Below are 14,344 nucleotides of genomic sequence, written 5' to 3'. Positions count from 1 at the left end.
CTTGCGTTCAAAACAATGCCACCTACGCCGATAAATTCCAATCCACATTACACCCCCAATTGCTTAATTGCTTAGGGGTGTTGGCATTGATATTTTAGCCATCGAAAAGCATGACCTAAGATATTCCCTCCTCCATTACTGTCCCGATCTCTGAAATATACATAATGTCTTCTTCGACCTTAAATACTGAAACTGAATTTGAAAAACTTCTGTAGGAATGTCTAGGCCGGAAAGCGGTGTTGCTAGGATTATTTTAGGTGATAATTTTCAAGTGTTTGTTTTTAAGGGGTACGTAAACGAAATGTTTGCACTTATTTTAATGTTTATATGCTGCCTATGTTGTGCCGGCAGCCCAGAAACAGTAGCCTGGACTAATCTTTTTGGACCGCCGGCACAAAAGTCAAGAAAACCAATTTTAAAACGAATTAACCGATTCCAAGATTGCGGCTGTTGGCGGTCTGCGGAGCTACGTTGGAATACCGCCACGTCATGGGCCTCTAGGAAGCAGCGCCGGTTCGCGGCAGTACGGCTTGCTCGAGGAGTCATTTAGTCCTGAATGTGGCTTGGCCGAGAACGCTAACAAGGTTACTACGTTTTACATGTAAAAGCTTTCACACCAACATCGCCGTTTTTTGCAAACGATAGGTATACGAGCTTCATCTGAGGAACTGGAGACCTCTGCCAGGTCAACCATACCATTCTGCCCCCCCCCCCCCCCTCCCCCCAGGATGGCACATATATGGCACTCAGTGAATACCTTATATACATAACTTGCAAGTGTCGCCATTGCTGTGAACTGAAGGCTATTTCTACTAGCTAATTCTCTCGGGCTACTACTTCTGCGGTGTGAAACTGACACAGTGAAGCGAAAGACTGTGGTACATAAGATATCGGCATGGCCGCGATTGACGTTACGGGCAAGCTATGTATACAGTATACCATGGGGCGTCCAGTCCTCGGATATTACTGCTAGGCGAGATCGTACGCGTTGGCGTCACCCAGCGGAAATACTCGGTGACGTTAACGTAACCTTGGCCGTACAGGAACTCTTGACGTCACGAGTGCGATACGTATCGCGCTTCTCGCTGGCCGACTTCGAAGCGAGCGGTACAGAACTCGCGGTTACCTATGTCAATTGGTTTCCTTATCCTTTTAAGGGTTCGTTTAACACTGTAAGTTATCTTTTCAAAACCCATTATTTATGTTCATATGCCTTTCATCCGGATATTCCTGCGAGTCAACATAACCAGGGTGAAGTTAAAGGGTTGCACAAAGACAGCCCCAGTTCCCGAAGATAGGTAAACTTTTTAAAAATTCTGAATACACAAAACATATATACAATTATATCGATCATTTCGTCCATCAACAAAATGGCTTAAAGTTCATGTATAAAGAGTAACGAAAGAAGGATCTTACCACAAATAAGGCAGCGTTTAAAGTCCTCCTCCGACGTTGGCAACAAATGACGTGCAAGGACGTCCAGCCTGGTGTTTATAGCCCGCCAGCCCTGTTTACCGCCACGAACTCGAGTTAGTTCGTATGACGTACGTCTATCCACTTAGCGAGTATACCCATAGGAATGCTATGCTCAACATAAAGCGCAATACGTTCGATAGAGAGCAGACCACAGACGTCGCGAACGTTTTCTGGATGCATTTATACACCAGAGGTCTCAAAACGCGTGGCCCGCGGGCTCGCATGGGCATCTACAGCTTGCCCACGAACTCGCATGAAAATTTTTTTAAAGCAATATTCGACTATGTAGCTGAAATAACTCGGATACCAAATACTAGAATTGCAAAATATCATAGCAATAATGAAAGGTGTTGTAAAATAATGAGAACTGACTTGAAGCGTCCTAAAACTTCCTTTTCCGTACTCACAGCCGTTTGGGTGGCACATTCATCGTCACATTTAGTTCTTCATACTTTGGTTTGAAGATTAAAAGTGACGTAATATAATTTAAGAAACTGTACCGCTATAAAGAGGCGTGTTTTCCATAGACATTCTGGTGACGCTTCCAAAACAGAAAGAGTGGTGTCACAAAGAGACAAAAAAAAAAGGAAAATAACGTTCAACCGGCAACAATTTTATTGTTTTTGTTTCCTGCGTTGCCTCTGTTGTGCCCAAGTCCTCCGCGTTACATTGAGCATCAATTTTATCCTTGACATACGACGTACGCAATTTGTAATCATTTGTGCCCTCCAAGAACCTATACTCTACAAAACTGCTGGATGTATGCTACAACGTGCTCCAGCAGAAAATCAATCATTGCTATTCTTTTACTCCCTTAGACCGGAGAGAAGATCAATTGATCTGAAACTCCAGAAATGGAGGCTCATTAGAAAATGCCGCCTGGACTGCATAAAAAGTAAAACATGATTCTATTTTTTCTTCTCATTGGCCACATTAAATAAAGAGAAACTGAACATTGGTGATCTCAGAGCACTAAGGTGTCCAACACACTTATTAACCTCTGAGAGAGTATGCCAGAATTTCGGCAAACCCGAGTAGAAATTTCCAAAATAAGAGCATTTCCAAAATAACCGGCCCTGGAGTCAGCGGTTTCACTAGGGACGTGGCCTGCCGCGACAGCCCCCTCTTAGTGACGCCACTGACTGAAGTTTCTACTTCACCTACCGGAGGCGAGGCCAGCGTGGTGCACATATTGGACACGAGTGATGACGTCAACGTTCGACTGAGACTCGCATCCAGTCAGAAAGAAACCGAGTCCCAGTCGATCGCTGACACGGTCTTCGTGTCCAATCCGGGCCCCGTGCGGGCCCTAGTGGGTTTCGTAGAAAATTCAGCACTTGAGCCTTTTTTTTTTTTCTAGGAGGTGTTGGCTGATCGCACCGCAATCATCAGTACGGTATCGGTGGGGTCTGTCCCAAAATGCGTTTCAACTGGACCGAGAGAAGCGCGGCCCACAAGGTCTTGGCGGGTCCCTCGAGATTGGCGCCCAGCACGGAGAGAACGGCATCCATCGCGGCACCCAGTCCTTCCAGTTCCACGCTAACGTCTCCCAAGGATTCCACAGAGCTGGAGATGAGCTCAAATTGCACGCCCTCCTCTCCCAGGCTTATCTTGAGCAGCCCGCTGAGCACGGCCTTCTTCAGGTTGGTGGCGATGGTTCCGCCGATCCCCGTGCTGGATCTCCACAAAGCGGTTAACCTCAAGGGCACCGTCGTTTCCAGCAGGAAGAAGACGTTGCGCTTCGGACACTCTTGTATGTCGGGGCGTAAGAACGCGAGACCCGTTAGGTTGATGTTGCTGAGAAAGAATTCGGCCGGGATCAGCTCGATGGAATGTGTCTCCAGGATGGCGTGCCTCTCGGGCAGGTCCGCGATGAGATTCCGCAGAGCCTGCAGTGGCCGGACGTCGCAGTGTGCTGCAAGGAGTGGTTCCTCGATTGCAGCGCCATTGAAAACGCCAAGCAGACAATATGTTACCCAGAGAGTACATCTGTGTCCTCGTTGCTTACGTCTCGCGGTTACCACGAGATGGCCTGGAGACATGAGGAAATATACACTGACCCTATATTGTCACGGGTGGTGAGTCGTGACCAATAAACAAAAAATAAACAGAAATAAATAAACGTTTAATGAGGCGAACTTGTGCCAAAAATAAAGAAGGAAACAGAAGAAAGCAGAGCGTCGCGGGCGTCGAAGTCGGCGTGTCAGCAGAATCGAGCGCTGGGGCGAGACTGACTGCGGCTCGCCACGCGGAGCCCCTTATGTACATGCGTGGTCTTCGGGAATAATCGGCGTAGAAACTTCGACGCGTAGAACATTCAGGCCTGGAACAAGCAACATGATTCTCGAATTCTCCAGAACACTAAGTTACAGGAATAAACAAAAGACACGACGCTCCCAGGATTCGAACCCTAGCTTTTCGCGTGTGAGCCAGGCGCGATAACCATTACGCCACGCGCGCGCTGCCTACTTGGCCAGCGCGTGCGGCAATATATAGTCTATTTTAACACTGACCGCAGCCGGTGCCAGGATCCTGTACAGCCAATCAGACAGCGTCAAAATGTGCGTCATCATGGCCCTCGTTGCCTTTGCGCCTTTGCTATCGCCGGCTAGACCAATCACGCGCTGAAGAAAGCGCAATCTACTGTGCGTGATTGGTTCATTCCGCGATGGGGAACACTCAAAGACGAGAGCACCGTCACAATCCACTTTTCCGGCTAATTGACTGCCTCTATCGGGTTCTAACGTTGGCGACTCTCGTACTTCAAGTGAAACGGAGTACAGATACCTCATGGCTCGATTACCATCGTCCTAAATATCATCATCATGTATTCATTTCTGTTTTAATAAACTATGACTATTCCATATCACGGTACAAGCGATACATATCAAAGCCAGATATACAAAAATCTGACAAACTAAGCTAAAATACGCATAAAAAGTAGCAGGGTTTATCTAAAAGTTTGAGAAAAGTTTTAAGCTATTGCTAGCAATTTTTTTTATTAGCTTAACTCTGCGTTATCATTACCGTTAAAATTTAGAAACTTCAACTCAGCAAAAAGACGACACTTCGAGCGCTCGGCAGAAATAATGTGCGTATGTGACAACGTAACGAAAAATTCAAATAAGGAGCATAACAGATGCAAAACATACTCGGATCTGCGACGAAAGTACCTTACTCGTTTTTCACCCTAACATTAACATTAAAAAAAAAAAAACGCTGGAGCGCAAGCAACAAAAATATTATCTGTCAGTGTACCTGCAATGATATCTCTGTCCCCTATAGTGGAGCTTCAAAACACGGCATAGAATGTCTTCAATTTAGCCAACTCTCAGAAGCTCCAAAATTTCAACGAAAATTGAATTCTTGAGTTAATAAATTAAAATTAAGGACCTTAGTGACAATAGCCTTGTTGAGTGGCATTGTTATATGTGTTCAATATTAGTTAACTTATATCTTAGGAAGTGTTTGACCTACGGTTTCTTACTCTGGAGTGCTTATCGTGCCTGGTTTGCTAGCTAGAGGCTATGTTATGCCGTAAAAAGTTGCTAAAGGAAGGAAGGAAGAAATGCTTCTGCTGGATTGTGGTCCCATACCCGGCAAAAATTACATAGCTAATATCTGCGCTTCAATATAGAAGAGTATTTTTTGAAATCATTCAAATATAATTGAAGTTCTTTAGTCACCCTGTGTACAAGAAGCATAGGCTTATCAAAATATAATTACATGTGTATGGAAGAACTGCGGCTAAAGAAAGTTGTAAAAGAATGATTAAACATTACCTTTCATTGCATTTCACTTTTATTATGTGCCAAAAAAAAGTCATTTATTACGCTGTAGCGCAAACTTGTCTTGCACTACAATACCTTATCTTGCAGAAACAAAAGTGCAATGTCCTCCAATTTCGCAAGATATTTTACAGCTTTAATAAACAAAACAAAATACACTATAAAAACATAATACAAATAGTGGTCGTAAAGAAGTACTGTCCCATTCAGAAATGTAAAAAATAATAAATTTTAAACCAAAACAAAGCAGAAGAGAGAAACTTACTCGGCAAGGCGGCCACACAGCTTATCATAAGGGTCACGCAGAGCACTGCACCCGTTGTAGTCGTCGCGAAGGGCATGACGATAGCAGCTACAACCAAACGCTCTGTGTCAAGAAAATGGCATCACGTTCACTAGAAAAACAATCATTTGTTCGCTTTCACCCGACTCAGAACAAACATGAACAATAGAGCACGCTTTAAGTGCATTTTGTATGCATCCACTGTGTTCCGACGTCATTGAAATGCCAATTATTGCTCTTATATTTATCAGTTTAGTTAATTAAATGAACGAGCGGTATTGCCTTCAAATGGTCACGCACGTTAAGTATTAAAAATATCCTCCCCCTTCCAAAAAAGTACAAATCGCCTGTCTGGCTAGTTTAACTGATTAAATAATAAAAAAAAATCTTTCCATTGACTGTTTCATGATAATAACATTATCTCACATTGTACGTTTTATCTCCCAAGCTTAATAAGTAAAAACCTGGCATACCTAAAGTCCCTAGGTAAGAGCTTCCTACAAGCAGGTGACATTCCTCGAAGCGCCGACTGCGTGACTGTGCAGGTTTTAGGAAGCGAATGGCGGCGCACAGCAGGGGTTTGAAGTGATTGCCGCCATTTTGTTCCAGCGGAATGTGCTTTGTCCTTTGTATGGTTGTCGTTGCTCGTAAAAGAAGTATCAAGAGACTTTAGGCATACCAAGTGCTTCGTAGGTTTTTATACATTATGTAGCGTCGACGACCCTTCACGCATTTGTACGATCGATTCAGTAAAGACACAAGGCGGTTGATGACGGGACTTGAAACCGAGAACGTACCTCTTGCCGTTGTGCGAAGTGGAGCGTCCTTGCGTACCCAAGACGGAGGGAGAACCGACCGGTGTTTAAAGAAAGCGGACCGGAAAGCTTCTAGGAAAGCGACGGGAAACAGCGTTCCCCGGGATTCTCAAGCGAGATAAATCGAGATATCAGGATGCGGGTTTTCACTTGAAAGACATCCATTTCTTCTTACGACGGTAATGCCCTGAATACTGGGCTAAAAACAGGCCAATTGAATTCAGGGTCAATGCGACATGTCACAGCACGAAAGTAGTACTATAAAAAAGATTCCACCTTTTATTTTATTACTGTATTTTTCACGTTCATTGACCAGGAATTGACCGTCTCTTTAAATATTAACAGATTGAAGGCAGACCACTTATTGGTGGCTTTTGGGCGTTTTGGTGTAGTATACTGGCTAGAACGTCTGCAAATCTATTTTAAATAGCCTTTTTTTTTTTGTTACGACATGTGAATGAAATAAAACTTCCCCAATAGAAATCATGGAGAAGAAATCTGTTTATTGGGTGCCCGTACTCTTACTCACATAAATATTAGGTGAATTTATAGGACTCACATTTTTTTATGCTCTTAAATTATTATATATTTTCAAGCACGTCCCAGCAACACAAACAAGGGAAAAGTCCAAGCAAGTTACCAGGGTACTTGAACCTAATAGAAAAAAAGTAAAAAAAAAATTGAGAGCAAGAATAGGAGTTGATTCTAAGAAGTTTCGTTCTTAGCTAGACGCTGGCATCGAAGAGTTTTGTTTTCGTTGTTGCAGTCTGTATAATAGTTGCTGAGTTTCAGATATTTATTCTAGAATTCCTTTCACAAGTAAACGTTATTCCATTTGAATGTTCTAGAATTTCCTAGATTCCTAGTGAAACTATAATAACTCTTAAGTTATTCAATAACAGACAATTACAGCTTTTGTTTCAATTAGCAACAATGGTTTAATGGTGGCTTATACACAATGACAACACCTCCCGGTCTCTTAGAAGAGAGAAAAAAAAACAATAATTTAACTGCGAGAAAATATAAAATATATAACATGGAAAATACAGGCAGACGTTGTGAAAAGGTTCGCAGTGGACTAGAGCAGTTAAAAGCGCTAGAGTGTTCTTTTTTTGTATTTAGAAAAAGGAACTATTGTCAAGAACTTATTATTTTGAATGAAACTCACGGGCCACCATAAAGCAGGATGAGCAGGCCCCATCACAGTAGAAACGTAGAAACCAGTCGAGGCCTTGGAGGCTTCAAAGAAGGGCCCTTTCAAGTGAGGACTGAAGAAGCGAAAGAACTGCAGGCACTAAAATAACGCGACGAAACTGACTGCCACCTCGGTGCAAAAGGTATTGCACTGAGGCAATGAAGAGCATGAGACTATTTTCTGTTGAAATCGCTTCCACAATGGTACTGTACGAGACAATAAACGCGATAGTCTGCAGGTTCTTGGCTGCGACCGCAGATAACCTATGGGGCAGCCATCATTCTATCCACAGATTGATGATGATGATAGCGCGACAGTAGCGTCACCTTTGGTTCGATCTCAAGGCAAATAGCACGGCATTGAAACAGCACGGTTCAAAGGAGCACGCAACAAAAACCACCCACTAAAACAGGAAAGCGACGAATCCCCACCCACAAACGTAGTGTGGCGTTAGATACGACGTAGAACAAAAGTAAGTCTTTTATTCGCCTTCATAAGATTGTGTTAGTGGCGCGTTCAACGGGGTTATATTGTATTGAGCCACCAATCGTGCTTTTCTAATTGCAAATAACTTCACATATAATGAAAGTATTTTGAGACCTAAAGAAACAGTGTTCGTTGTGAATGGCATAAGCAGGTGAGACGTCGTGCGCATGTTACAGCGCAAACATTTTTATTTTATTTCAGTTCTTTTCTTTTTTTTTTGGGGGGGGGGGGGGGAGGGGTTTAAGACAAGAGACTGGCTCTTCCAAGTGCTCTGTGTGAGAGTAGACGTGCTGCGTATTTTAAAGCTCTCTTGACTTCAGTGTAACTGAAAAAAATGTTACCTCGATGGCTTTCTCAACATATGCCGTCGCCATGCCCGAACAACGCAGCCTGATCGGCTCCGCAGAATTGATCAAAATGCTTAACGCGTGTTTTCTTTTTTTTTTTTTTTTTTAAGGTTTTGCGAGAAGGTGGGAATAGATAACTCGCGATGGTAAACAACGTGCCACCATGCTGCTTGCACCGTACCCTTCTCTTAAAACCTTTAAAAAAATACACGCGTTATGTTTTTAAGACAGAGCGTGAAAACATTTGGCTCATGAGAAACACGAGTTTGTACCCCAGGAGCCCGGAGTACACGGAGAGAGTCCCGTTGACTGCGGAGGAGGATTATTCCATACCTAAGGAGACGCGGCATTCTTTTCATGTCTAAAATATGTGCGAAAAAAATAATTTGAAGAAAGACACCTCTAAACGCAAAAATTTTTTTTTTTTTTTTTTTTTTGTGTGAAAAAAAAAATGTTTTTTTTTTATTTTTTTACTGATATCATGCTCTAAGTTTCTGGAATATGCATAAATCGGCGTAGAAGTTTCGGCGCGCAGAACATTCTAACCTCGATTAACCGAGAGAGTTCTCGAATTCACCAGAACGCGACATCCACAGAAACCACAAAAAGGTATATCCTCGACCAGGCATCGAACCACGGCTCTCTGCGTGGGAGCCATCCACGATAACCGTTAGTCCACTGACCTTTTTTTTTTTTTTTCATTATTGTTTTTGTATAAATGACCATACATACAGGAGAGTGACAATGCAAAAGAAAAAGCACAAACAGAAAAAAAACAGTGACTAATGAAAAGTTCAGACCACCCTGGGCAAGGCGCGACCGCCTCAAATCTTTTCATGGTCATTAAGGATTCTACGAGTGGAGTCCAGTCTGGCACTCACACTTGTGCTTTATGCGTTTCAACCAGAGAGGCAATACTTTCGCGGAAATAGTGCCCCGCCTCGCGCGCGTCAATATCGGCATGCGCGTAGCCATCCGACACCTCCAAATGCTGTGCAGGCCCAATAACATTAGTATATCAAAGGGCACCCCGTCCTCATTTTCTATGGAAAGATACCTGATGTGCGTCTAACGGATAGTCTTTCTTCAGAGTGCGTTGGAGGACGTCCCATAGGAAAACGCCGTCCCAGCACTTCAGAAAGACGTGCTCGATTGTTTCAGGTTTTTTACAGAGCAAACAATGGTCACCCCACGGGACAAAGATTCCTTTCATCGCCATCCACGTCTTTAGAGTTAGCGTGCCGGTGTGCAATTTAAAAAAGAAAGTCGTTACACTCCGCGGAACCATCATTCTCTTAACACGTTTTAAGACGGCTTGTCCTGGGCCTGCACAATACACAGCTCTATACAAAGGAACTGGAAGTACAACATCACAAAGGTCTCTATACAACCTTTTACGCGACACTTCGCTTAAGTAATCTAAAGAAAAGCGCGCTGCCAAAAATCGACATGAACCAACAAATTCTTTAAGGTAACCGTAAACACCACCTGGCTCACTTGACGCAGAAACAATAAACTCGGGTAGGGAACTACTCAGTCTAACTTGACAAACAGTGCGTAAAAAGGAGTCATTGACGTCGCGAAAGAAGAGGGAACGATTAACAATCTCCCGCAAAAACAAGTGTGACAGTCCCATAGTCCGCCGTCGCGTACGCGCCGGAACAGGTTCATACGACTCGTACGTTCCCATGTCGAGCCCCAAATGAAAACGGCAGAAACGCGGTGCAATTTTTGAACGTTAACTCTTGAACATTGTGAAACTTGTAGCACGTACCACACTTTGCTAAGAAAAAACAAATTGGAAACTGTGGCACGGGCGAAAATTGAAAAATCACCAACCTCTGAACTGCTCTGTCTTCTCTTGGAGCTCTGCGACCTGTCCACGCCAGCAAGGCTCGCTGCTCGGTAGTTCTCGAGTGAAACACCCAAATACTTAACAGGAGTGGTTAACCACTTTACATTTTCAAAAACGTTAAGGGTGGAAGTCCAATTGCCATGCCAAAAACCCAAGCATTTACTCCAATTCACGGCGCTACCAGAAACAAAACAAAAACGTTTGACAATGCTCACCACTTCAACTATGCTTTCTTGGCTTACACAAAAGCTAGCAATGTCGTCCGCGTAAGCTAATATGCGCACATCGCATGAATTAAGTTTGAACCCAGAAATAGTATTGTTTCTGATAATGCTAAGACAAAATGACTCAATGTAAATACAAAAAAAAAAGAGGGGAAAGGGGGCATTCTTGGCAGACAGAACGTTGCACTTTGACACGGCTTCCTACCGACTTATTAACAATGAGACTAGTCGTCCACCCGCTGTAAGCCACCCGCATGCCTTCGCGTATAACGGAGCCGACCATCACGTGATCTAATACAGCTAAAAGAACATCATAGGGTACCCGATCTAAAGCTTTTTCAAGATCGATTTGAAGCATTGCCGCTCCCCTATTCATCACATCGCAGCACTCCAGCACGCTACGGGCTTTTTGAATGTTTGTGACAATGGTTCTCCTTTTTATCCCACACGTTTGGCGGGGTCCTACCAGCTCTGTTATGACAAATTGCAGTCGTCTAGCCAATATTTTCATAAATATTTTGTAATCGAAGTTTGTAAGGGTAATGGGACAGTACGATGATACCTGACGTAATTTAGCGGCGTCCTCTGTCTTAGAAATAGAGACCGTCCCGCCACAGTCTATTTCGGCGATGTCATTCCGGCGCGCGTTACGCTTTTCAAGGCCGAGTGCTCGTTCTTTCCTGCCCTCGCTCTGACTAGCGCACCGCGATATCGTTCTTTATCGATAAGCTCAAGTTTGGCCTTCAACGAACAAATGTCGTCTTTGAAATACCCCGGCGTTTTGACCTCTTCTTTAATTAGAATTTGTAAGGTGTTGCGCAGTGACGTTTCATTACGTTTTTTGTCGTTTTTAATCGCAATCGCCCTTTCCAAGGCTAAAATTTTAATTTCCCGCTTAAACAGATCCCACTTCGCCCCATACTCTGAAGTTTTCCAGTTTTCTACTTCCTGTATAGAGAAGCCTGAACGCTGGCTCTAAAAACGTCATCCCCTAAAAGTTTGGAATTAAGCTTCCATAACTCCCAGCTAAAACATTGTCTATTTTCTTTTTTGCTCCGCAGACAACAAAAAACCAAACCAAACACGTACTTTAGTTTCAGATACAGAAGCACAAACGTTAAGCGGAGACATAACGAAACAACTATTAGAATCACCAGCACCCAATAAAAAAAAAAAAAAAGAAACGCGGGGTTTAAATTACCTTTATTTTTTCTCACTTCTTTTCTTTTATTCTCTCTCTCCCTCTTTCTCGCCCACTCCCCCCCCCCCCCCCCAAAAAAAAAAAAAAAAAAAAACGATACTGATTTACCGGCACTTTGTGTTTTTCGAAAGGTCAGTGTGCAATATGTATCTCAGTCGGTGGCGAAGCGCTCTGAATCAATCTTACCTACTCGATTGTATTTCCTTCACCAGTTTTCTACGCGGGGACGCTGCGGTTTCTCCCAGACGGAACATGCCGACACCGTGACGAGGCTGAGCAGCGTCAGCAAATCGACTTCGCATGGTCCCTTCACGACCCCCTCTTCATCTCAGCGCCAGCTTCAACAGCGCAGGCTCGTCGCCACCCACAAGACCATAAAGGTCAGCTTCAGCGAAGTCGTCAACGCAGTCGGTGGCGAAGCACTGTGAATCAATCTTACCCACTCAATTGTATTTTCTTCACCAGGTGAGAGTGTTTTCAAAGACTTTCTTCGAAAATTTGCCTTCCTTTCTGCCACCGACTGAAGTGTTTACCTGTAACTATTGTGCACCATGAATAATGAGAAAGAGTGCTTGGCTTGTCTTAAAAAGATCGTTAATGAGGAAAAGTTTTCGTTGTGTTCAGTGTGCAAAAATGTGTACTACTTGGGCCAGTCGTGCGCTGGAGTTAATGAAGCGTCCTATGCAAGTATGGTGTCAGCAAAACGCGATAAGTGGCGTTGCAAAACCTGTCGCACGCAGGAAAGCAGAAGCGAGTCCCAGAGCGGAGCGTGTTCTTCGCAGAACTCTTCGGACGAGAGCCAATCAGCAGTCTCAGCCCAGTTGCAGTCCTTTGGACTGAAGCTAGATTCCTTGCTAGCAATGAAGCGAAGTGTTGACACGCTACGGCCACTACCTGCTAAGGTAGACGAGTTGCTGACTCTGAAGCCTACGGTCGAGAGGCTCGAAGCCCATATACAAGAGTTGGACAGCAAGGTAGACGGACTGTCGGCTAACTACAACTCTCTCCTAGAAAGCACAGCGGAGAACGGAAACAAGATCTGTACGCGAGAAAGGCAACACGCGGAGCTGCAAGAAACTGTTAATGACCAAGCGGAGACGATACAATCCCTGCGTGAAGAAATTAACAACGGAGAGCAGTATAGCCGTCGTGGAAACCTGGAGATTCACGGGCTACCACCAGCAAGCGACGAAGATCTCAGAAAAGCCGTAAACGACCTCGCGGTAAAGCTTGGGATATCGGACTTTGCAACTTCAGATATCCTAGCAGTACATCATTTCCCTGCTAAGCCTGGGTTTACCCCAATAGTGCTGATCAATTTCAAGTCAACAGAAACGAAAGATCGGTGGCTCGGCGCGCGTGGCAAACCGCGTACTCTTGTTGAGGCTGCTATTGTGCCGCAGCTGGACATCAACGAGAATTTTACGAAGCTAAACCGACAGCTGTTCTGCTTGGCCAAGGAAAAAGCAAAAGAAAAGCAATATAAATTCGCGTGGGTGAAACGGGGAAAGGTTTTTGTGAAAAAGAACGAGAGTTCGTCACTGTTGCGCGTTGATCGTGTTGCTGACTTGGACAAAATTGTATAGTTGCTGCTATGGAGTGTCTTGAGTTCTCAAATCTTTCGTTAGTGAAAAATAAATTCAAAGGATCATCGGAACTTTCGTTTAGTCGGTTTCATGTTAACATAAGAAGTATTAGGAATTACTGGGATCAGTTCATGAATACTGTCCGAAATTTGGGCGCGATCATCGATGTTTTTATTTTGACTGAATTGAATGTAAACGTTCGGCAGCCCTCTGCCTGGTTAGGAGTAGACATGAAGCGAAAAATAGTGACTCTAACCAAAAGTTTAATAAACATTTACCCGACGTTTCGGGACCAGTTCGGTTTCTTGATCACGGGCGAGTGACGAAAAGAAAAGAACACGTGTCGCCTAAATGCACATACGGATGTAGCTACATCCGTATGTAGCTGACTGAAGTTAACATTACTGACGATATACTCACTCAGTTTTCTATTCCTCGGTACGAACGCTTTGCCTTTACAAGAGCGTGGGGGGGGGGGGGGGGGGGGGGGGGGGGGGGAGGAGAGGAGAGGAGAGGAGAGAAACTTTTGTTTTCATCTAAAACATTTGGAGGACAGCCCAGATTCCGATAACGATAACTTATTCTGAATGTATAGGCCTGCAGATTACCGGCCAGCATTTCTGTGTCAGCCTGATAGCTATCTACCGCCCCCATTCAAGCAACGCGAACCTGTTTCTTGAAGAACTGGATAAAGCATTATCGGAGTTTAGTTCGACAAGTCAGCTGTGTTTAGCGGGGGATTTCAATCTAAACACATTAGATTCTTCACACCATGTTGTATGCGATTGTCTCAACCTAATGTCAACGTACGGCATCGAAAGTGCAATTCATCTACCGACTCGGGAAGAAATTTTAGGCTACAAATTCGTGTCCTCGTACATTGACCCCATTAATTTACGCATGCTCGAGTGCTCGGTTAAGGTGGCGGTGATAACTGAAAAACTGGCTGATCACTATTATATAGCGTGCCAGATAAAATCAAAAAAAGAATAATAGGAGCTCCGACAATGATGTAAATGAAATAACGATAACAGATCAACCGCGGTTTCGATGACAAAATAAAGAAATTTGACTGGAATGGGCCTATT

The 14,344-nt window shown here is 43.9% G+C and overlaps 1 pseudogene; it reads right to left on the bottom strand.

Moving 5' to 3' along the window:
* Positions 1-2,864: 2,864 nt before the first annotated feature.
* Positions 2,865-10,014, bottom strand: LOC115319349 (annotated as a pseudogene).
* Between the last annotated feature and the right edge of the window lie 4,330 nt (positions 10,015-14,344).

This window comes from Ixodes scapularis, unplaced genomic scaffold, assembly GCF_016920785.2.
Source record: "Ixodes scapularis isolate PalLabHiFi unplaced genomic scaffold, ASM1692078v2 PGA_scaffold10__122_contigs__length_95168666, whole genome shotgun sequence".
Lineage (NCBI taxonomy): Eukaryota > Metazoa > Arthropoda > Arachnida > Ixodida > Ixodidae > Ixodes > Ixodes scapularis.
This window is presented reverse-complemented; position numbering and strand designations above follow the sequence as displayed.